The sequence below is a fragment of the Bufo gargarizans genome, chromosome 5 (genome assembly GCF_014858855.1).
Source record: "Bufo gargarizans isolate SCDJY-AF-19 chromosome 5, ASM1485885v1, whole genome shotgun sequence".
NCBI classification, from domain to species: Eukaryota; Metazoa; Chordata; class Amphibia; order Anura; family Bufonidae; genus Bufo; species Bufo gargarizans.
In genome coordinates this window covers 244,835,922-244,862,029 of record NC_058084.1, presented here as the reverse complement: position 1 = coordinate 244,862,029, position 26,108 = coordinate 244,835,922, and positions in this window count along the sequence as shown.

Sequence of the window (26,108 nt, the reverse complement as noted above, 5' to 3'; positions counted from 1 at the left end):
TACAAAGTCTCATATTCCACTAACTTGTGACAAAAAAATAAAAACTTCCATGAACTCACTATGCCCATCACGAAATACCTTGGGGTGTCTTCTTTCCAAAATGGGGTCACTTGTGGGGTAGTTATACTGCCCTGGCATTTTAGGGCCCGAAATGCATGCAAAGTAGTTTGAAATCAAAATCTGTAAAAAAATGGCCTGTGAAATCCTAAAGGTGCTCTTTGGAATGTGGGCCCCTTTGCTCACCTAGGCTGCAAAAAAGTGTCACACATGTGGTATCGCCGTACTCTGGAGAAGTTGGGGAATGTGTTTTGGGGTGTCATTTTACATATACCCATGCTGGGTGAGCGAAATATCTCGGCAAAAGACAACTTTTCCCATATTTTTTATACAAAGTTGGTATTTGACCAAGATATTTATCTCACCCAGCATGGATATATGTAAAATAACACCCCAAAACACATTCCCCAACTTCTCATGAGTACGGCGATACCACATGTGTGACATTTTTTTGCAGCCTAGGTGGGCAAAGGGGCCCACATTCCAAAGAGCACCTTTCGGTGCTGAGGAGTGGGGGGGGGGGCATGACCTAACCGAATCGGGGTGTGTCCTTTTCAACAGCTCACTCTAAAACAGCAGCTCTGTGCTGTCTTGAATGTGAGCTGCAGGTAAAAAGTCTGTCACGGGGTAGAGTCGCGGGTATAAAGATAGAGCGGAGGTGCACCACCTGAGTTGCCACCCATTCCCATGTCCCTGCCTACTTGCACCACCCGCCCTAGAAACATGGCGCAACCTGGCGACAGTCCGTCACCTGAGTAAGTGCAAGCAGAGAGATAGAGACAGCAGGGAAGCGGACAGCCAATGAGTAGAGTTGAGCGAACACCTGGATGTTCGGGTTCGAAAAAGTTCGGCCAAACTTCCCGGAAATGTTCGGGTTCGGGATCCGAACCCGATCCGAACTTCGTCCCGAACCCGAACCCCATTGAAGTCAATGGGGACCCAAACTTTTCGGTACTAAAAAGGCTGTAAAACAGCCCAGGAAAGGGCTAGAGGGCTGCAAAAGGCAGCAACATGTAGGTAAATCCTCTGCAAACAAATGTGGATAGGGAAATGAATTAAAATAAAAATTTAATAAATAAAAATTAACCAAAATCAATTAGAGAGAGGTCCCATAGCAGAGAATCTGGCTTCACGTCAGCCACCACTGCAACAGTCCATTGTCATAAATTTAGGCCCAGCACCCAGGCAGAGGAGAGAGGTCCCGTAACAGACAATAAGGCTTCACGTCAGCCACCAGTGCAACAGTCCATTGGCATATATTTAGGCCCAGCACCCAGGCAGAGGAGAGAGGACCCGTAACAGAGAATCTGGCTTCATGTCAGCAGAGAATCAGTCTGCATGTCATAGCAGAGAATCAGGCTTCACGTCAGCCACCACTGCAACAGTCCATTGTCAGATATTTAGGCCCAGCACCCAGGCAGAGGAGAGAGGTCCCGTAACAGACAATCAGGCTTCACGTCAGCCACCAGTGCAACAGTCCATTGGCATATATTTAGGCCCAGCACCCAGGCAGAGGAGAGAGGTCCCGTAACAGACAATAAGGCTTCACGTCAGCCACCAGTGCAACAGTCCATTGGCATATATTTAGGCCCAGCACCCAGGCAGAGGAGAGAGGTCCCGTAACAGAGAATCTGGCTTCATGTCAGCAGAGAATCAGTCTGCATGTCATAGCAGAGAATCAGGCTTCACGTCAGCCACCACTGCAACAGTCCATTGTCAGATATTTAGGCCCAGCACCCAGGCAGAGGAGAGAGGTCCCGTAACAGACAATCAGGCTTCACGTCAGCCACCAGTGCAACAGTCCATTGGCATATATTTAGGCCCAGCACCCAGGCAGAGGAGAGAGGTCCCGTAACACACAATCTGGCTTCATGTCAGCAGAGAATCAGTCTGCATGTCATAGCAGAGAATCAGGCTTCACGTCAGCCACCACTGCAACAGTCCATTGTCATAAATTTAGGCCCAGCACCCAGGCAGAGGAGAGAGGTCCCGTAACAGACAATCAGGCTTCACGTCAGCCACCAGTGCAACAGTCCATTGGCATATATTTAGGCCCAGCACCCAGGCAGAGGAGAGAGGTCCCGTAACAGAGAATCTGGCTTCATGTCAGCAGAGAATCAGTCTGCATGTCATAGCAGAGAATCAGGCTTCACGTCAGCCACCACTGCAACAGTCCATTTTCATAAATTTAGGCCAAGCACCCAGGCAGAGGATAGAGGTCCCGTAACAGACAATCTGGCTTCATGTCAGCAGAGAATCAGTCTTCATATCATAGCAGAGAATCAGGCTTCACATCAGCCACCAATGCAACAGTCCATTGTCAGATATTTAGGCCCAGCACCCAGGCAGAGGAGAGAGGTCCCGTAACAGACAATAAGGCTTCACGTCAGCCACCATTGCAACAGTCCATTGGCATATATTTAGGCCCAACACCCAGGCAGAGGAGAGAGGTCCCGTAACAGAGAATCTGGCTTCATGTCAGCAGAGAATCAGTCTGCATGTCATAGCAGAGAATCAGACTTCACGTCAGCCACCACTGCAACAGTCCATTGTCATAAATTTAGGCCCAGCACCCAGGCAGAGGAGAGAGGTCCCGTAACAGAGAATCTGGCTTCATGTCAGCAGAGAATCAGTCTTCATGTCATAGCAGAGAATCAGGCTTCCTGTCACCCACCACTGCAACAGTCCATTTTCATAAATTTAGGCCAAGCACCCAGGCAGAGGAGAGAGGTCCCGTAACAGACAATCTGGCTTCATGTCAGCAGAGAATCAGTCTTCATATCATAGCAGAGAATTAGGCTTCACGTCACCCACCACTGTAAGAGTCCATTTTCATAAATTTAGGACCAGCACCCAGGCAGAGGAGAGAGGTCCCGTAACAGACAATCTGGCTTCATGTCAGCAGAGAATCAGTCTTCATGTCATAGCAGAGAATCAGGCTTCCCGTCACCCACCACTGCAACAGTCCATTTTCATAAATTTAGGCCCAGCACCCAGGCAGAGGAGAGAGGTCCCGTAACAGAAAAATCAGGCTTCACGTCAGCCACCAGTGCAACAGTCCATTGGCATATATTTAGGCCCAGCACCAGGCAGAGGAGAGAGGTCCCGTAACAGAGAATTTGGCTTCATGTCAGCAGAGAATTAGTCTGCATGTCATAGCAGAGAATCAGGCTTCACGTCACCCAACATTGGAACAGTCCATTGGCATAGGTTCATTCAAATTTGGGTAGCCTCGGAATATAATGGTAAAATGAAAATAAAAATAGGATTGAATGAGGAAGTGCCCTGGAGTACAATAATATATGGTTAAGGGGAGGTAGTTAATGTCTAATTTGGACAAGGGACGGACAGGTCCTGTGGGATTCATGCCTGGTTCATTTTTATGAACGTCAGCTTGTCCACATTGGCTGTAGACAGGCGGCTGCGTTTGTCTGTAATGACACCCCCTGCCGTGCTGAATACACGTTCAGACAAAACGCTGGCCGCCGGGCAGGCCAGCACCTCCAAGGCATAAAAGGCTAGCTCTGGCCACGTGGACAATTTAGAGACCCAGTAGTTGAATGGGGCCGAACCATCAGTCAGTACGTGGAGGGGTGTGCACACCTACTGTTCCACCATGTTAGTGAAATGTTGCCTCCTGCTAACACGTTGCATATCAGGTGGTGGTGCAGTTAGCTGTGGCATGTTGACAAAACTTTTCCACATCTCTGCCATGCTAACCCTGCCCTCAGAGGAGCTGGCCGTGACACAGCTGCCTTGGCGACCTCTTGCTCCTCCTCTGCCTTGGCCTTGGGCTTCCACTTGTTCCCCTGTGACATTTGGGAATTCTCTCAGTAGCGCGTCTACCAACGTGCGCTTGTACTCGCGCATCTTCCTATCACGCTCCAGTGCAGGAAGTAAGGTGGGCACATTGTCTTTGTAGCGTGGATCCAGCAGGGTGGCAACCCAGTAGTCTGCACACATTAAAATGTGGGCAAGTCTGCTGTCGTTGCGCAGGCACTGCAGCATGTAGTCGCTCATGTGTGCCAGGCTGCCCAGGGGTAAGGACAAGCTGTCCTCTGTGGGAGGCTTATCGTCATCGTCCTGCCTTTCCCACCAGCCACGCACCATTGATGGACCCGAGTTGCTTTGGGTGCCACCCCGCTGTGACCATGCTTCATCCTCATTCTCCTCCACCTCCTCCTCATCCTCGTCCTCCTAGTCCTCCAGTAGTTGACCCTGGCTGGCCACATTTGTACCTGGCCTCTGCTGTTGTCAAAAACCTCTCTCTGAGTCACTTCGAAGAGACTGGCCTGAAAGTGCTAAAAATGACCCCTCTTCCTCCTCCTCCTCCTCCTCCTGGGCCACCTCCTCTTCCATCATCGCCCTAAGTGTTTTCTCAAGGAGACATAGAAGTGGTATTGTAACGCTGATAACGGCGTCATCGCCACTGGCCATGTTGGTGGAGTACTCGAAACAGCGCAACAGGGCACACAGGTCTCGCATGGAGGCCCAGTCATTGGTGGTGAAGTGGTGCTGTTCTGTAGTGCGACTGACCCGTGCGTGCTGCAGCTGAAACTCCACTATGGCCTGCTGCTGCTCGCACAGTCTGTCCAGCATGTGCAAGGTGGAGTTCCACCTGGTGGGCACGTCGCATATGAGGGGGTGAGCGGGAAGGCCGAAGTTACGCTGTAGCGCAGACAGGCGAGCAGCAGCAGGATGTGAACGCCGGAAGCGCGAACAGACGGCCCGCACTTTATGCAGCAGCTCTGACATGTCGGGGTAGTTGTGGATGAACTTCTGCACCACCAAATTTAGCACATGCGCCAAGCAAGGGATGTGCGTCAAACTGGCTAGTCCCAGAGCTGCAACGAGATTTCGCCGATTATCACACACCACCAGGCCGGGCTTGAGGCTCAACGGCAGCAACCACTCGTCGGTCTGTTGTTCTATACCCTGCCACAACTCCTGTGCGGTGTGGGGCCTGTCTCCCAAACATATGAGTTTCAGAATGGCCTGCTGACGTTTACCCCGGGCTGTTCTGAAGTTGGTGGTGAAGGTGTGTGGCTGACTAGATGAGCAGGTGGAAGAAGAGGAGGAGGAAGTCGAGTAGGAGGAGGTGGCAACAGGAGGCAAAGAATGTTGCCCTGTGATCCTTGGCGGCGGAAGGACGTGCGCCAAACAGCTCTCTGCTTGGGGCCCAACTGCCACTACATTTACCCAGTGTGCAGTTAGGGAGATATAGCGTCCCTGGCCGTGCTTACTGGTCCTCGTATCTGTGGTTAGGTGGACCTTGCCACAGATGGCGTTGTGCAGTGCACACTTGATTTTATCGGATACTTGGTTGTGCAGGGAAGGCACGGCTCTCTTGGAGAAGTAGTGCCGGCTGGGAACAACATACTGTGGGACAGCAAGCGACATGAGCTGTTTGAAGCTGTCTGTGTCCACCAGCCTAAATGACAGCATTTCATAGGCCAGTAGTTTAGAAATGCTGGCATTCAGGGCCAGGGATCGAGGGTGGCTAGGTGGGAATTTACGCTTTCTCTCAAATGTTTGTGAGATGGAGAGCTGAACGCTGCCGTGTGACATGGTTGAGATGCTTGGTGATGGAGGTGATGGTGGTGTTGGTGGTACATCCCCTGTTTGCTGGGCGGCAGGTGCCAACGTTCCTCCAGAGGCGGAGGAAGAGGCCGAGGCGGCAGCAGCAGAAGAGGCTGAGGCGGCAGCAGCAGAAGAGGTAGCAGGAGGAGCCTGAGTGACTTCCTTGGTTTTAAGGTGTTTACTCCACTGCAGTTCATGCTTTGCATGCAGGTGCCTGGTCATGCAGGTTGTGCTCAGGTTCAGAACGTTAATGCCTCGCTTCAGGCTCTGATGGCACAGCGTGCAAACCACTCGGGTCTTGTCGTCAGCACATTGTTTGAAGAAGTGCCATGCCAGGGAACTCCTTGAAGCTGCCTTTGGGGTGCTCGGTCCCAGACGGCAGCGGTCAGTAGCAGGCGGAGTCTCTTGGCGGTGGGTGTTCTGCTTTTGCCCACTGCTCCCTCTTTTGCTACGCTGTTGCTCGGTCTCACCACTGCCTCTTCCTCCGAACTGTGAAAGTCAGTGGCACGACCTTCATTCCATGTGGGGTCTAGGACCTCATCGTCCCCTGCATCGTCTTCCACCCAGTCTTGATCCCTGACCTCCTGTTCAGTCTGCACACTGCAGAAAGACGCAGCAGTTGGCACCTGTGTTTCGTCATCATCAGAGACATGCTGAGGTGGTATTCCCATGTCCTCATCATCAGGAAACATAAGTGGTTGTGCGTCAGTGCATTCTATGTCTTTCACCGCTGGGGAAGGGCTAGGTGGATGCCCTTGGGAAACCCTGCCAGCAGAGTCTTCAAACAGCATAAGAGACTGCTGCATAACTTGAGGCTGAGACAGTTTCCCTGGTATGCATGGGGGTGATGTGACAGACTGATGGGGTTGGTTTTCAGGCGCCATCTGTGCGCTTTCTGCAGAAAACTGGGTGGGAGATAATGTGAACGTGCTGGATCCACTGTCGGCCACCCAATTGACTAATGCCTGTACCTGCTCAGGCCTTACCATCCTTAGAACGGCATTGGGCCCCACCATATATCGCTGTAAATTCTGGCGGCTACTGGGACCTGAGGTAGTTGGTACACTAGGACGTGTGGATGTGGCAGAATGGCCACATCCTCTCCCAGCACCAGAGGGTCCACTAACACCACCATGACCATGTCCACGTCCGCGTCCCTTACTAGATGTTTTCCTCATTGTTATCATTCACCACAACAACAAAAATATTATTTGGCCCAATGTATTGTATTCAAATTCAGCTGAATATAAATTTGAGGCCTAGTATTTAGGCGCTGGGTGACCGATATAGATTTACTGACAGAATTAGACTTGGAAATGCACAGTAGCGTGTGTGTGAAGTTATTCTGAATGACCCTATGTGCACCTTGAATATTATATACCCTTTTAGGGATAGATTTCAAATAGCTCTGATACAGCAGAAACCACTAAATTATGAAATTGCTAAATTGGGAATTGTATTTCAACCCAAAACAGAAAATGTGCTTTGACGGACACTAAGTAACTTGCCCAGCCAGAACAGTACAGCGGTAACGACAGATTTAGCGGGATATAAATTTGAGGCCTAGTATTTAGGTGCTGGGTGACCGGAATGGATTTACTGACAGAATTAGACTGGGATATGGCCAAAAAATAACCACACTATTGCTGGTTAAATGCACTTGGTGTGACAGCTTGACCAGCCACACTACTGAGGGTTAAATGCACTTGGTGACAGGCGCAGCTTGCCCCTGATGTAGTATATGGCCAAAAAATGAACAGACTATTGCTGGTTAATTGCACTTGGTGTGACAGCTTGACCAACTACACTACTGAGGGTTAAATGCACTTGGTGACGGGCGCAGCTTGCCCCTGATGTAGTATATGGCCAAAAATGAACAGACTATTGCTGGTTAAATGCACTTGGTGTGACAGCTTGACCAACCACACTACTGAGGGTTAAATGCACTTGGTGACGGGCGCAGCTTGCTCCTGATGTAGTATATGGCCAAAAAATAAACAGACTATTGCTGGTTAAATGCACTTGGTGTGATAGCTTCACCCTGATGTAGGCTTTAGCCAAAAAACAACCACACCATTGAGGGTTAAATGCACTTAGTCGCAGCTTGTGCTGGCACACCACAAGACACAAAATGGCCGCCGATCACCCCAGTAAAAATGTGACTGACAAACGGTTTGGGCAGCCTAAAAACAGTGAGCAATTGAGTATCAGCAGCTCAATGACCCACAGCTGCAGATCGATCAATAATCAAGTCCTTTGGAGGAGTTAATCTGCCTAATCTCGCCCTACTGTCGCAGCCGCAACCTCTCCCTACGCTAATCAGAGCAGAGTGACGGGCGGCGCTATGTGACTCCAGCTTAAATAGAGGCTGGGTCACATGGTGCTCTGGCCAATCACAGCCATGCCAATAGTAGGCATGGATGTGACGGCCTCTCGGGGCAAGTAGTATGACGCTTGTTGATTGGCTGCTTTGCAGCCTTTCAAAAAGCGCCAAGAAAGCGTCAAAAAGCGCCAAGAAAGCGTCAAACACTGAACCCGAACCCGGACTTTAAAGCGTCACATGACCAACAGACAAACAAGTGATCAGCTCTGCGCTCAAGGCAGATCTCGGAGCAGGGAGCCTCCCAGCTAGCCACCCTGGGAACGAGGCTGAACACAGATCCTCACTCCTGAAGCTAAGCAGCAGGTCTGCGGCTGATGGGAGACCAAGTGCGCCTTCGTCGCCCCATTACACCATCCTTCCCACCTCTGCAGCTAACAGAAGTTGATTTTTAACATTTTTTCAATCCCTGTCAGCTGAGGAGTGGGAGGGGGCATGGCCTAACCGGATCAGGTTTGTGTCCTTTTGAACAGCTCATTCTAAAACAACAGCACTGTGCTGTCTGAGTGTGAGCTGCAGGTCGAAAGTCATCATCCCTCCCACCTCTGCAGCTAATTTTTTCATTCCCTGCTGGCCGAGGAGTGGAAGAGGGCATGGCATAACCAGATCAGGGGCATGGCTTAGTGGAACCTAGAAGTTGATTTTTTACTTTATTTTTTTCAATCCCTGTCGGCTGAAGATTGGCTTAATGGGAACTGGGGCCAGGGTTTTAAGTCCGTCTTTTCAGGGTAGGCTGAATGGCCACCCTACCTGGCCCCTGAACTTTAACCTCCATAGCACTTCACACCCTTAACAGTGTCATCCACAGCTATTAAGCCATGGTTTTACTTTAATAGCGATTATTCTGGTGACAGTTTTCCTTTAAAACTCACCTATAGCAGTGAAGAAAAATGTCTGGATTGTTAGGGAAACCTGGAGTAAAGCTGTGTAAGTGGAAACTAATGGCCTGCGAGTTTCTATTGGCTGATAAGGTCCATGTGACAAAGATTCTATTGGCTAATGCATTTTTTTAGGAATATCTCAGAAACGGTGTGTCCTAGAGAGCCAAGACCTGGTCTAAAACCTCCCCGGACACCTGATGTACCTGTGTGCCAAATTTTGTGATTGTAAATGTGACGGTGCAGATTCCTTTAGCGGACATACATACATACACACACACACACACATGCCTTCGGCTTTATATATTAGATATATATATTTTTTAAAGCACATTGTTCTGTGCCTGAATGCAAAAATCTGTAACTGGTCCACTACACTTAGATGAGTCCAGTACACCAAACTTTTAATGGTCACAGAAGCAATGAATAAATGTCCTGTTACAACTGAGATAAAAATAATAATTTGCACATAAATTGTAGATATACCAGACAATTATATAACAAGTTCAAAGTGATGCAATAACATCACACAAAATAACACTGTGAATATAAATAGCATAATTAAGTTAGTCATACCATACAGATGTATAAATAAACATTTGCAAAAAGCTTATAGCAATAGAACTATTATAAATCATAAAGGTTCAATATGAAGAAGAGCTAGTAATAGTTTGATAAGCCTTTACTCTGAGTGAAATTCATCTTCAAAATGCCAAGATTTGAAGTCAAGAGGCTGAGCACTAGTGATGGAGTAACATCAGCCAGGACGTTTCAAATCAAATGTTCACGAACTGCACGTTCGCAGAGGGCCCCATTCACTTTAATGGCAGGCGATCCTGAAAAACTTTCAGGTCATATTTGCAGCCACCAAATACTTACTAGAAATGCACAAATAGTCCCACAACATGAACAGTGACACACAAGAGGCATATCAATGGCAAAAATTCTCACAAAAAATATGTATTTTAATCAGGGGCCATTTTTATGCCACTGAAAAGGAAACTATCAAAAATGTGCCCTGTTGGAGACCAGAAAATGTTTACTGTAGGCCACTGGAGTAGAGGCCCCAAACATTAGGCATTCACCTGACAGAAAATAACTTGTGATGATGTGGCTGGAGGTACATTAGGCGTTCACTTGATAAAAAATTTACTGTAGGCCAGTACAGGCCCCGAAAATTAAGCATTTACCTGACATAAAAGGCCTTTTATGCCACTGTATATACAAACGACAAGGACCATTCTTTGTTCTGGGTGATGGCGGATATGTGTGAGCTGGGCATGGGGAAATTCAATTAAACGTGGATGTCATAGGTGTTCAATTCCTCAGAGATCCATGCCTCATTCATTTTTAGAAATGTGAGGTAGTCCACACTCGTGAGCTAGGCGAGTGCTCTTATCGGTCACGATCCCCCCTGCTGCGCTTAACGTCCTACATCGGCTTTTAACCCGATGTAGTCAGACACCTCTCGGTCTAGGCATTCCCTGAGGCTGGGTCCGGATGACGGCTGTCTATGGGTTGGCTGCAAGATTGATCTCATATCCAAAGTGACCAACACATCTTCAAGTCTCCCTCTTCTTGCAGGCACGGTAGGATTGGTACCCGCTCCTGTGGGTGGAAATTCCTCTGCCAGTACCCACAACAGCAAAGTGCAGCATCTCTCATAGCAAGGCCTGGAAATGCTTCATTCTGCAGCCCCTCTGTGATGCTAGTAATATGTCTGCCATTTTGTGTTTGTTAGGAGTTAGATAACAAAAAGGCGGCTCTCCACAGGTTTTCTGGAAATAGGTGCTCTTGCCCAATATGACTCACCCTTGTCAATTAAGTGAAATTTAGAAAATAAAGTAATGCAGGGCAGGCACTCAATTTATGGGTTCATGAGAAAGTGAGATTTTAAAACATTCATAAAATGAATAAAATTCATAAAACAGTGATAATAACAGTCTTATACAAATGGCAATATTAATTTGTAGCAGCACCTAGGTATTGGTAGCAGCAGTTATCCCAATAGCAGCACCTAGGTATTTTTGTAGCAGCAATTGATTACAGTATCAAAGATAGTTATATAGCAGCAACTAAAGACAACTTGTTACAATATTAGTTGTTGTGGCAATTAATAGAGAGTCTCTATGGTTATTTGATAAATGGTTTTAGCGATAGTTCATCCTTAAAGTGTGCATTGTGTGCAATAGGGCTATCTCAGCATGTCATGGCACCGATATTAGAAGTAATGTCTCCTTTGCTGAACGGTGCAGATGATCACACCTTTAATATGTCCAGTAGTTCCTCCGTTATATAGAAAAGGATAATTTTACTCACGGTTGTCCCCTAATGCGGCGTCCCGGATGGAATTTAAACACAGACCGTCCTTTGTAGAAACTCTGATCGCAGCTGTGATGAAAAGTCAGCGTCCTTCGTGGTATGGCGGCGTCTCTGCTTAATTCAGGTTCGCCCCTCCAGTATTCAGTTCGCTTTTATAATCAGCTGCCGGTGTTCCGCATATATGGAGGTAGGTCAGTTTAGTTTACCGTGAGTGTCTGTTTGTGGTGCTCCAATGATGTGATCCTCAGTTTGTATGCTTGTTCACCCAAACATGTTTCGGAGCGTAAACTCGCTCCTTCCTCAGTGGTCAAGCATACTCCACACTATGTCATCCTTATATCTAGTTCAAGTTGATTAGAAACACCTGAATTCAATCCAGGATTAACTCTCTCTGTTTCATTTCTCTATATGGGGATATTCAATCATTCCAACAACATAGGTTGTATTAACCCTATGCTGCATCCAAATGTTAACATGTAAAATATATTTAAAAGCATACATGAAATATTTTTCCAAAAGCATACATCATTTATCAATATAAAATATATAAGAGGATATATATAAATAAATATGTATAAAAAAGTGTTCTCCAAGAATGTAGAAGTTTCAATGTGTTCATTTTGTGTTTGTAACCGGGTTCTAAGTAAGTTGCCACCCAGTACTGGTCCTTGCCCTTTATGGTTTTTACACTGGGGTCCTGTCACGGTGGGTAGTGGGGGAAACTCCCCACCATAAAATGAGGAGGCAACTTGGAAACAACAAGGCCAGGAGGAGGAATAGGGAGCAGGTCAGCTCCTACAGCGTCCCTAATTCTGACCCTGATCTCCTGACCGCAGCTGAGGAGTGGGAGCTCATGCACTGGAACCTAAATCCTGCTGACCCTGACGGTCCCTGGCCTAGGGGTCAGGAATAGGAGACAACTGGTTCCTCAGGGAATCAGACGAACCGGAGTCTCCAGCTGCCTAGTAACAGGTGAAGGGATAAGACCATATACAGCAACTGGAATTGGCAGGTAAGCGACAAATGCAAAACACTTACCTGCCACAGGCACACCGACTGGAACCCGTGCACAAGTGCTGATGTCCACACACTTTTAGGACAGCACATACAACAACCACAGACAAATCCAGGACACAGATAGCTCCGTATAGACAATTAGTCCCCCCCTCCGGGGAACCAGAGACCCCCTTCCGGAGGATACAACATAAGACAGGGGAATGTCTAGCAAACATGCTGGACACCAAACACCACCTGCTGCAGAGTTCATACAGGTAGTCGTTAACACATGTTTCTGCTGGAGCAGCCTATCAAGCATATACAAGGTGGAGTTCCAGCACATCAGGCTGTCACAAATCAGATGTCTGATGGGCATGTGGTGTCGCTGCTCAACGTCAGCAAGGCGAGCCATGGCCGTGTAAGGTCTTCTAAAAATGGCCAGAGATTTTCCTGGTCTGCCGCAAGACATCCTGGACCCCTGGGTATTTGGCAACGAATAGCTATACAAGTTCAGGACATGTTTCATGCACGGCATGTGTGTCATTTTGCCTTTTTTCAGCATGCTCAGCAGATTGGCACCGTTGTTGCACACCACTTTACCAACTGTCAAATTGAGCGGAGTTAGCCACTGATCGGCCTGTGACCGCAGAGCTGAAAGCTGTCGGAATATTTATGCTGTCTCCGATTGACAGTCTATATTATTTATGTGAATAAATTTGAATCTGTAATGAGGGAGACTCTAATCTGTTATCATAAATACCAAGCTAAAACACGCTCGTTGTTCTGCCCATTTTGTGCATAATAAATGTATGTAATGTGCTGTAAAGATTATACTGAAATGTTATGTTTGACGTTGCTGCCATCTAGTGGTCAAAGTTAGTTTCTACTTTGCCAGAACTTTACAGGAAGTGTATTTTTCTCAGCGTCAAAGGCAGTAACCTTTAAACTGGAACTGTATTTCCTCCATTTCATGACTGCTCCTGGATCTAGCAGGCTGCATGCAGAGGAACTCTTGATCTATTCCTGGACTTATGATGGAATTGTCTGTGTGTACTCTCACTGATGGAGTGAGGCTGCTGTATTATGTTTAATGTATTGACACTTATGTTTTGTTTATGTTTATATTGTAGTTTTTCAGAAAATTATAATTCATACAGATCTGATGTCTCACGTTTCTTGACTTCTGAATTATTGTTAAGCTGTCTGACTAGTGTTATACAACAGTCAATAACGCAAAGCAGAACACTCGTGATCTGCATTGAATTGAAGACAAAACCCAGTTATAGACAAAATATATATGTAATTTATTAATACAATTTTTAGTGAAAAAAAAATATAATTAAATTGATGACAATTGAAATTCAATCAATGATATGCAAAATAGTAAGAAAGTCAAAAATTATTAAGAGTATATATGCCTTATTATAATGACACCCCCTCAATTATATTTTAAATCAATTTGATACTTGATTTCTCTCAGCCAACAAATGTCTGATTAAACCCAAATCTGGTTTATCTTTTATCTATATATATAATATATATATATATATATATATATATATATATATATATATATATATATTATCAATCAAGAACTTAATTCAATTCCTTAGAGATAATACCGTGTTTTAACCAGTATATTTTCAATCTCCCTGTATTGGATTAATTTTCAGGATGATGCTGCAGGTACACCCCAACTTATTCCAAAACTGATAGTATACACAAGGTATGGTTAATTGAATATATATAGATATATATTATACTAATTAATTATCCTATAAAAGATAGGTAAGGTTATACTATACCAAAATGTCAGCTAGCAGAAATCAGTTTCAATGGTTCTAAGATGGCTGCCTCCAATGACTGAAAAGGTGGTCAGGGCTGGATCTGATGGATTAAGATGTTTCTTCAAGATAATCTGATGATGGTTTGCTTCCTGATCTGATCTGAAGATTAAGGTTCTCTGATGATGGTCTTCTCCCTTTTGATGATTTTCTTCTGTCAGCCCATAACATCTTTTTATCCTATCTTAGAAAGGGCTTGGTCAAGTTTTATCATTAACCTACTGACCTCATTTTATAACTAATAGTACCTCCCCTAGGGATAATACACCCTAAAACCTAATATTACCCTAACACTAGATGGCACTAGTACTCCATACAAAAATCGAGGCACTTATTTCTCTTTTCTGTATATTCTCTTATTCATTTACTTGAGATAAACTTTAACTAATGTTTTAGACAAAACCTTGAGGAGATCTTAAATAGAGTTGAGCAAACCCGAACTGTAAAGTTCGGGTTCGTACCAAACTTTACGTTTTTCGCCACCCGGACCCGAACATTTACGTAAAAGTTTGAGTTCGGTGTTCGGCGATTTCTATGGAGCTTTTTGAAATGCTGCAAAGCAGCCAATCAACAAACGTCATACTACTTGCCCCAAGAGGCCATCACAGCCATGCCTACTATTGGCATGGCTGTGATTGGCCAACTGCAGCATGTGACCCAGCCTCTATTTAAGCTGGAGTCACGTAGCACCGCCCATCACTCTGCTCTGATTAGTGTAGGGATAGGCTGCAGCTGCTGTGAGGGAGAGATCAGGGAGGAATCTTATGAAGAACTGCTTCTTTACTCAGCAATCTACAGCAAATGTGTTTTGTGGGTGCAGTGAAAATTGTTGTAAGCCTGCCCTGAGCCAACTACTCAATGATAGTGCACCAGCACAGGATATCTGCATGTCTGCAAGTCCAGAAATACTGCTTTGAGACACTGGGGTTAAAAAAAAAAAACACTGTTTCATATAGTGCACATCTAGGATTATCGCTGCATAAGTGACTATTCAATTTTAGGCCAGAAATATGGCTCTCTCATACTGAGGCATACTGGGGTGAAAAGGAAACCTCTGTTTCATATAGTGCACATCTAGGATTATCGCTGCACAAGTGACTGTTCAATTTAGGCCAGAAATACGGCTTTCTCATACTGGGGCATACTGGGTGAAAAAAAAAAACTCTTTCATATAGTGCACATCTAGGATTATCGCTGCACAAGTGACTGTTCAATTTAGGCCAGAAATATGGCATTCTCATACTGGGGTGAAAAAAACCTTTCTGTTTCATATAGTCCACATCTAGGATTATCGCTGCACAAGTGACTGTTCAATTTAGGCCAGAAATATGGCATTCTTATACTAGGTGAAAAAAAAACAACAACTCTGTTTCATATAGTGCACATCTAGGATTATCGCTGCATAAGTGACTGTTCAATTTAGGCCAGAAATACGGCAGTCTCATACTGGGGAGAAAAAAAAAAACCTCTGATATACTGCACATCTGGTATTAGAGGTGCATAAGTTACTGTGAAAATTAGGCCACAAATACCGCTGTCATATAGAGTTAAAAAAATAAATAAAAATTGAGTGCAATACCCTAGATCAGGGTTTTTATTGGCGGTAATAATTTTTAACAGACTCAACCACATTTTACTTTGCTTGGTGAACGCTAACTATGATTGAAACATTTAATAAGGGACGCAAGCATGGTCGTGATGGTGGTGTTGGTGGAGCATCTGGTGCAGGGAGAGGACGTGGCCGTTCTGCCACAGCTACACGTCCTACTGAACCTACTACCTCAGGTCCCAGTAGCCGCCAGAATCTACAGCAATATTTTGTCGGGCCTAATGCCGTTATAAGGATGGTAAGGCCTGAGCAAGTACAGACGCTTGTCAATTGGGTGGCCGACAGTGGATCCAGCACGTTCACATTATCTCCCACTGTTGTGGAAATTTTATTAGGATGTGTTTCTAATATATTGTGTATTTTCATTGTGTCTCTCAGTGTCAGGGTAAACCATTGGAGTGGATATCTTCCCGTGTATGTCCTGCCACAGCTGCTGGGCGCAGAGGTCTCCATCGGCGAATGGTCCATGTGCTATGCGCTGGGCTGTGGGAGATTGAGGTGTTCAGCAGAGAAGTGTTTTGTTGGCTGATGTATGGACGCCGGCTAGGGATGCATTTGTTAAGAGAACAATATAATGAAAGGAACGTGCGTTTGTTGTCTCTAGTGAGCCTGATCAGCTGCTGGAGATAATGACACTGTCCTGTAAATAAACATGCATGAGGATCATAGTAACTTTATCTGGCATTGATCACTGAGCAAGGCTGGATAAAGTTCGCTCCAGTGGTAATGGTAGATTATTGTATACATGTGTTTGTTAGCTGGCTAGGTTATTCTAAATGATGGTGTCTTGCCTTCCTATGTCATCACTTCCTGCATCCTTGTCTTGGCCCAGCCCCTTTTACACCTTTTGTGAGTAAATAAAAGAAACAGACTGGCCAGGGGGAAGAGCGAGTTGCTCAGCAGAATTCAAGATGGTAACATCTGTGTCTGACTCTGACTGCAGTTGAGGGATTTTTACTTTTCCTTACACAAAGTTTGATGAGAGCGGATTTCTAATATTAATATTTCTACAACTATTAATATTTCTATAACACCACCCAGTCTTCTGCAAAAATCGCACTGGTGGCGCCTGAAACCCATGCCCATCAGTATGTCACATCACCCCCGTGCATATCGGGGAACCTTTCTGAGCCTCAAGTCATGCAGCAGTCTCTTATGCTGTTTGAAGACTGCTAGCAGGGTTTTCCAAGGGCATCCACCTAGCCCTTCCCCAGGGGTGGAAGACACTGACGCACAACCACTTATGTTTCCTAATGAGGACATGGGAATACCACCTCAGCATGTCTCTGTTGATGACGAAACACAGGTGCAAACTGCTGCGTCTTTCTGCAGTGTGCAGACCGAAAAGGAGGTCAGGGAGGGTGGAAGACGATGCAGGGGACGATGAGGTCCTAGACCCCACGTGGAATGAAGGTTGTGCCACTGACTTTCAGAGTTCGGAGGAAGAGGCAGTGGTGACTTGAGACCGAGCCAACAGTGTAGCAAAAGAGGGAGCAGGGTGCAAAAGCAGAGCAGCTGTCGCCAAAACAGTTTGCCTGCTACTGGCCACCGCCACCAGTGACAGAGCACACCAAAGACAGCTTCAAGGAGTTCCCTGGCATAGCACTTCTTCACACAATGTGCTGACGACAATACCCGTGTGGTTTGCACGCTGTGCCATCAGAGTCTGAAGCGAGGCATTAACCTTTTGAACCTTAGCACAACCTGCATGACCAAGCATCTACATGTGAGACACGGGCTGCAGTGGAGTAAGCACCTTCAAAACCAAGAAAGGGCTCACCACCAGCACCTCAGAAGGCAAGGTTAACATGGCCGAAATGTGGAAAAGCTTTGTCAGCACGCCACAACAACCAGCACCACCAGCTGATATGGAACATCTTAGCAGGAGGCAGCATTTCACCAACATGGTGGAGCAGTATGTGTGCAAACGCCTACACGTACTTCAACTTCTGGGTCTCCAAATTGGGCACATGGCCTGAGCTTGCCCTTTATGCCTTGGGGGTGCTGGCCTGCCCTGCAGCCAGTGTATTGTCTGGGCGTGTGTTTAGCATGGCAGGGGACATTATCAAAGACAAGTGCAGCTGCCTGTCCACATCCAATGTGGACAAGCTCATGTTCATTAAAATGAACCAGGCATGGATCCCACAGGACTTGTCTGTACCTGTATGCCAACCTTAACAAGCCATTGTTATTCTACGGCACAATTGCTCATAGTTTTATTTTGGATATTCCACACTTTTGTAGTGTACCCTAATATAAAAAATAATAATAATAAAAACCAAAAACCAATGTTGGCAACCTCGTTCTCCTCCACCGCCGCTTCCACCTACACCGCTACATCCACCGCCTCCTCAAACTCCTACTCCATATGAACCTCCACCTCATCAATCAAGTTTATTTTTTCTAGTTTGTACATATTTTATTTTATACTATGTCATTTCACAAATTTTACATTTTCTTGGGAAATTCACAAATTTTGGGGTGGGATATACCACTGCTATATCTAGTAGACAGGTAAAAACATTTCACTAACTTGTCTGTTACATTTTCTGGTGAAATTCACAAATTTATGGGTGTGATATACCCCTGCTGTACCTAGTAGACAGGTAAAACATCTCACTAATTTGTCTGTTACATATTTGGGTGAAATTCACCAATTTGTGGGTGTGATATACTCCTGATTTACCTAGTAGACAGGTAACATAGCTGCATAGATGATAGGGACATAAATTTAAAAAAATCTTCTTTCATTCAATGCTTAAACTTTAACAACTTGCCCCACATTTGAGCTTCAATTATTTGTCCCTCTTTTCTGCTCAATCATATTTAATTTTAAACAATTAACCTCCCTTGGATGTGGTCTCTCTTTCTCACGCTCCCTCTCCGGCATGGAATCCTGATTCGTCGCTAACTGTGATCAAACTGCTAGGCGCAGAAAAGAACATCGAAAGTTGATAGAGCAGATTTCCAATTGGATCGTGGACATCACGGGTACGTGTGACATGGTGGAGCAGTATGTGTGGACATGCCTACATGTACTGACTGATGGGTCTGCCCCCTTCAACTTCTGGGTGTCCAAATTGAGCACATGCCCTGAGCTTGCTCTTTAAGCCTTGGAGGTGCTGGCCTGCCCTGCAGCCAGTGTATTGTCTGAACGTTTGTTTAGCACGGCTGGAGGGGGTTATCACAGGTTATATTTCCCAATGTTTTGGGGTGTACCATAATATAAAAATAAATAAATAAAAACAGTATAGGCTACCTCCTCCTTCTCCACTGCCGCTTCCACCTACACTGCCACATCCACTGCCTCCTCAACCTCCTAATCCATATGGACCTCGTCCTCCTAGATCAAGATTATTATTTTTTATTTTTACATATTTTATGTTATTTTAAGTCATTTCCATATCCACATTTCTTTGCAAAGCACTTGCCATGCTCTTAACCACATTTTGCTGGCATTTGCAGCCCTCTAGCCCATTCCATGACATTTTTAGAGCCATTTTAGTGCAAAAAAGTTCAATGGAGTTCTGGTTCGGGGTGAAGTTTGGGTCCTGAACTTAAACTTTTTTGTGAAGCTCGGCCGAACCCGTCGAACCCGAACATCCAGGTGTCCGCTGAACTCTACCCATAATCAATATTTGGTGGATGCAGGTATATCGCGCCCCTCAATCAGTATTTTGTGGAAGCAAGTATATTGCAGGCCTCAATCAATATTTGGTGGAAGCAGGTATATCGCACCCCTCAATCAGTATTTTGTGGAAGCAGTGATATCAAACCCCTTAATCAGTATTTTGTGGAAACAGGTATATTGCACCCCTCAATCAGTTGTTTTTGGAGCAACAGGTATATCACAACAGTTGCAAATAGTTGTTCCAATAGTGCTTGTCCCTCTATATACCTGAGGTATCGCAGCAGAACCGCACACAACTGCTGCACAATACAAATGCACTGTATACTTTCTATGTTAGAAAGTATATTATAGGTATATCACACCCCTCAGTTTTTGTTGGGGGGCAATAGTTATATCATGCCAGTTCTAATTAGTTACTCCAATAGCGTTTGTCCCTCTATACAGCTGCGGTATCGCAGGAGAACTGCACACAACTGTTACACAATACAAATGCACTATAATATACTTTCTATGTTAGAAAGTATATTATAAGCATATCACACCCCTCAGTATATGCCACCTATCGATAGCACACCTACACCAGTCCTTAAAAGGACTTTTGTGGCCCTATTAGCTAGCGTTTGGTCTCCCGAACAGTCTGTCCCTGCTCCACAAAGCAATCTCTCCCTACACTGGCAAAACACAGAATGTAAAATGGCTGCCAGATCGGGTTCTGTTATAATGTGGGGGGGTGCTCATGTGCTAAAAAAGGTCTCAATTGGCTGTCCTGTCCAACTTGATATGTGTGTCATAGGTCAAAATTGCATAAACAAAAGTCCCTTTTAGAGACCCTCGGGATATTTATATATATATGGCGATGGTCTAATGAGACCTTGAATCCCTGTAGGGGTCCCTAACTGATATTAAAACTTATATCTTTAATGGTTATTAATTAAAAATTTGAAACGAAAAAGAAAAAACACGCTCAGAAGAACAGTTATTTAAAATTATCAGTGTCTGATATTGGCTAGGGTTAATTCGGAGTGGTGTGGTCGCGTTCCCTTTAAATCAGCGGGATGTTTTGATGGATTTGAATACGTCCCACCTAGTGTTGTGAGATAATATTGGAACCAGCAATTGGATTGAGGGTGATTTGCTTTGTTCAGAGTGATTCTTGGTCACATTACATGTACTGGCTGAAGTGTCACTCCTACTATGGGTTCACTGTGACCTTTAGTAACACTCTGCTAACAATGTTGCCGTTTCCACTCCTGCAGATGTAGCAGTCAGCTTCTCACACGCAGCTATCGCTACTATCATGTGCTGGCTGAAGTGTCACTCCTACTATAGGTTCACTGTGCCCTTTAGTAACGCTCTGCTAACAATGTTGCCGTTTCCACTCCTGCAGATGTAGCAGTCAGCTTCTCACACATCGCTATCGCTACATCACCATTCATCCTTTATCTGTGCTGGCTCCCTGTCATCTCCCTCTGCTTTTACTCTAGCGTGGCCTCTATTAACATTCATAGAGGCACGCTGTAGCACTATCTATCCCTGTTGGGGCTCGCTCTCACACTCTCTCCTATGTTTGCAATGCTGCTGATTGCAGCGTACTAAATACTTCGTTTCCCTGCCGGTCAGACACTGCTTAAAATTGACAACACATTTCCCTCCCTCAAAATTGGGCGCAATGCAACATAATATGGCGGCAGCGGACATCACCATACGTTCACTGCGAAACGTCCGCCGGGCGAACTGCAAGGCTATCTTTACTGATTACCTTTAGTGGAGAAGTGTCCAGAATTGTGGGGAACAAGCAATGACTCTTATCATAACCATGTACATCAGCACTGGTTAAGGGAGGAGGCGCAGGAGCTCTTACTATCCCAGTCAAAGAATGCCAGTCTGGGGAAGCAACACGGCATAGAAAGTGTTTGCGGCGGGTGATGATCTCCATCGGATCTACACCCTACGGTGAGTCGATGGGTGAGAAGGTAGATCGATGCCTTGCAGAATCGTCGTCTACGGAAGCCTAGGAGATTCAGGCCTTGGCTTGGTTTCCTAGGTGACTGTTAGCATATTACAGAGGTGTATTGTAATGTTTTTTTAGAGGGGACCCCCAAAAGTTGAAGTCCAAGAGTTGGACACAAAGTAAAAAATAAAAATAAAAAATTAAATAAATTATTATGATTAAAAAATAAAGTTTCAAGTAAAAAAATAAAATAAATGAACAAAAAAAACCTCCCCTTTTCCCTGATTTTATAATAAATATAGTGTTGAACCCCTTTGCAAAAAAAAATAATTGCCAGGGTGCTGCCTCGCCACTGCAAGTAAAAACAGTGACCAAGTGGGCTGTGAAAGACATGGACGAGCTGCTCCAGGTGTCCACTGTAGCGTGAACCTTGCTGGACAGCAAGAATCACAGGGAGCAGCACAGATACTTTTGTATGCTGACTAGAGTTGAGCGAACACCTGGATGTTCGGGTTCGAGAAGTTCGGCCGAACCTCCCGAAAATGTTCGGGTTCGGGATCCGAACCCGATCCGAACTTCGTCCCGAACCCGAACCCCATTGAAGTCAATGGGGACCCAAACTTTTCGACACTAAAACGGCTGTAAAACAGCCCAGGAATGGGCTAGAGGGCTGCAAAAGGCAGCAACATGTAGGTAAATCCCATGCAAACAAATGTGGATAGGGAAATGAATAAAAATAAAAATTAAATAAATAAAAATTAACCAAAATCAATTGGAGAGAGGTCCCATAGCAGAGAATCTGGCTTCCCGTGACCCACCACTGGAACAGTCCATTCTCAGACATTTAGGCCCCGGCACCCAGGCAGAGAAGAAAGGTCCCGTAACAGACAATCTGGCTTCATGACAGCAGAGAATCAGTCTTCATGTCATAGCAGAGAATCAGGCTTCACGTCACCCACCACTGCAACAGTCCATTTTCATAAATTTAGGCCCAGCACCCAGGCAGAGGAGAGAGGTCCCGTTACAGACAATCAGGCTTCACGTCAGCCACCAGTGCAACAGTCCATTGGCATATATTTAGGCCCAGCACCCAGGCAGAGGAGAGAGGTCCCGTAACAGACAATCTGGCTTCATGTCAGCAGAGAATTAGTCTGCATGTCATAGCAGAGAATGAGGCTTCACGTCAGCCACCAATGCAACAGTCCATTGTCAGATATTTAGGCCCAGCACCCAGGCAGAGGAGAGAGGTCCCGTAACAGAGGATCTGGCTTCATGTCAGCAGAGAATCAGACTTCATGTCACAGCAGAGAATCAGGCTTCACGTCACCCACCACTGTAAGAGTCCATTTTCATAAATTTAGGCCCAGCACCCAGGCAGAGGAGAGAGGTCCCGTAACAGACAATCTGGCTTCATGTCAGCAGAGAATCAGTCTTCATGTCATAGCAGAGAATCAGGCTTCACGTCACCCACCACTGCAACAGTCCATTTTCATAAATTTAGGCCCAGCACCCAGGCAGAGGAGAGAGGTCCCGTAACAGACAATCTGGCTTCATGTCAGCAGAGAATTAGTCTGCATGTCATAGCAGAGAATCAGGCTTCACGTCAGCCACCAATGCAACAGTCCATTGTCAGATATTTAGGCCCAGCACCCAGGCAGAGGAGAGAGGTCCCGTAACAGAGGATCTGGCTTCATGTCAGCAGAGAATCAGTCTTCATATCATAGCAGAGAATCAGGCTTCACGTCACCCACCACTGCAACAGTCCATTTTCATAAATTTATGCCCAGCACCCAGGCAGAGGAGAGAGGTCCCATAACAGACAATCTGGCTTCATGTCAGCAGAGAATCAGTCTTCATGTCATAGCAGAGAATCAGGCTTCACGTCACCCACCACTGCAACAGTCCATTTTCATAAATTTAGGCCCAGCACCCAGGCAGAGGAGAGAGGTCCCGTAACAGAGGATCTGGCTTCATGTCAGCAGAGAATCAGTCTGCATGTCATAGAAGAAAATCAGGCTTCACCTCAGCCACCACTGCAACAGTCCATTGTCAGATATTTAGGCCCAGCACCCAGGCAGAGGAGAGAGGTCCCGTAACAGAGGATCTGTCTTCATGTCAGCAGAGAATTAGTCTGCATGTCATAGCAGAGAATCAGGCTTCACGTCACCCAACATTGGAACAGTCCATTGGCATATATTTAGGCCCCGGCACCCAGACAGAGGAGAGGTTCATTCAACTTTGGGTAGCCTCGCAATATAATGGTAAAATGAAAATAAAAATAGGATTGAATGAGGAAGTGCCCTGGAGTCCAATAATATATGGTTAAGGGGAGGTAGTTAATGTCTAATCTGGACAAGGGACGGACAGGTCCTGTGGGATCCATGCCTGGTTCATTTTTATGAACGTCAGCTTGTCCACATTGGCTGTAGACAGGCGGCTGCGTTTGTCTGTAATGACGCCCCCTGCCGTGCTGAATACACGTTCAGACAAAACGCTGGCCGCCGGGCAGGCCAGCACCTCCAAGGCATAAAAGGCTAGCTCTGGCCACGTGGACAATTTAGAGACCCAGAAGTTGAATGGGGCCGAACCATCAGTCAGTACGTGGAGGGGTGTGCACACGTACTGTTCCACCATGTTAGTGAAATGTTGCCTCCTGCTAACACGTTGCGTATCAGGTGGTGGTGCAGTTAGCTGTGGCGTGTTCACAAAAGTTTTCCACATCTCTGCCATGCTAACCCTGCCCTCAGAGGAGCTGGCCGTGACACAGCTGACTTGGTGACCTCTTGCTCCTCTTCTGCCTTGGCCTTGGGCTTCCACTTGTTCCCCTGTGACATTTGGGAATGCTCTCAGTAGCGTGTCTACCAACGTGCGCTTGTACTCGCGCATCTTCCTATCACGCTCCAGTGCAGGAAGTAAGGTGGGCACATTGTCTTTGTAGCGTGGATCCAGCAGGGTGGCAACCCAGTAGTCCGCACAGGTTAAAATGTGGGCAACTCTGCTGTCGTTGCGCAGGCACTGCAGCATGTAGTCGCTCATGTGTGCCAGGCTGCCCAGGGGTAAGGACAAGCTGTCCTCTGTGGGAGGCGTATCGTCATTGTCCTGCCTTTCCCCCCAGCCACGCACCAGTGATGGACCCGAGCTGCGTTGGGTGCCACCCCGCTGTGACTATGCTTCATCCTCATCCTCCTCCACCTCCTCCTCATCCTCGTCCTCCTCGTCCTCCAGTAGTGGGCCCTGGCTGGCCACATTTGTACCTGGCCTCTGCTGTTGCCAAAAACCTCCCTCTGAGTCACTTCGAAGAGACTGGCCTGAAAGTGCTAAAAATGACCCCTCTTCCTCCTCCTCCTGCTCCTGGGCCACCTCCTATTCCATCATCGCCCTAAGTGTTTTCTCAAGGAGACATAGAAGTGGTATTGTAACGCTGATAACGGCGTCATCGCCACTGGCCATGTTGGTGGAGTATTCGAAACAGCGCAACAGGGCACACAGGTCTCGCATGGAGGCCCAGTCATTGGTGGTGAAGTGGTGCTGTTCTGTAGTGCGACTGACCCGTGCGTGCTGCAGCTGAAACTCCACTATGGCCTGCTGCTGCTCGCACAGTCTGTCCAGCATGTGCAAGGTGGAGTTCCACCTGGTGGGCACGTCACATATGAGGCGGTGAGCGGGAAGGCCGAAGTTACGCTGTAGCGCAGACAGGCGTGCAGCAGCAAGATGTGAACGCCGGAAGCGCGAACAGACGGCCTGCACTTTATGCAGCAGCTCTGACATGTCGGGGTAGTTGTGAATGAACTTCTGCACCACCAAATTCAGCACATGCGCCAAGCAAGGGATGTGCGTCAAATTGGCTAGTCCCAGAGCTGCAACGAGATTTCGCCCATTATCACACACCACCAGGCCGGGCTTGAGGCTCACCGGCAGCAACCACTCGTCGGTCTGTTGTTCTATACCACGCCACAACTCCTGTGCGGTGTGGGGCCTGTCCCCCAAACATATGAGTTTCAGAATGGCCTGCTGACGTTTACCCCGGGCTGTGCTGAAGTTGGTGGTGAAGGTGTGTGGCTGACTGGATGAGCAGGTGGAAGAAGAGGAGGAGGAAGCCGAGAAGGAGGAGGTGGCAACAGGAGGCAAAGAATGTTGCCCTGCGATCCTTGGCGGCGGAAGGACGTGCGCCAAACAGCTCTCCGCCTGGGGCCCAGCTGCCACTACATTTACCCAGTGTGCAGTTAGGGAGATATAGCGTCCCTGGCCGTGCTTACTGGTCCACGTATCTGTGGTTAGGTGGACCTTGCTACAGATGGCGTTGCGCAGTGCACACTTGATTTTATCGGATACTTGGTTGTGCAGGGAAGGCACGGCTCTCTTGGAGAAGTAGTGGCGGCTGGGAACAACATACTGTGGGACAGCAAGCGACATGAGCTGTTTGAAGCTGTCTGTGTCCACCAGCCTAAATGACAGCATTTCATAGGCCAGTAGTTTAGAAATGCTGGCATTCAGGGCCAGGGATCGAGGGTGGCTAGGTGGGAATTTACGCTTTCTCTCAAATGTTTGTGAGATGGAGAGCTGAACGCTGCCGTGTGACATGGTTGAGACGCTTGGTGACGGAGGTGGTGGTGGTGTTGGTGGTACATCCCCTGTTTGCTGGGCGGCAGGTGCCAACGTTCCTCCAGAGGCAGAGGCCGAGGCGGCAGCAGCAGAAGATGTAGCAGGGGGAGCCTGAGTGACTTCCTTGGTTTTAAGGTGTTTACTCCACTGCAGTTCATGCTTTGCATGCAGGTGCCTGGTCATGCAGGTTGTGCTCAGGTTCAGAACGTTAATGCCTCGCTTCAGGCTCTGATGGCACAGCGTGCAAACCACTCGGGT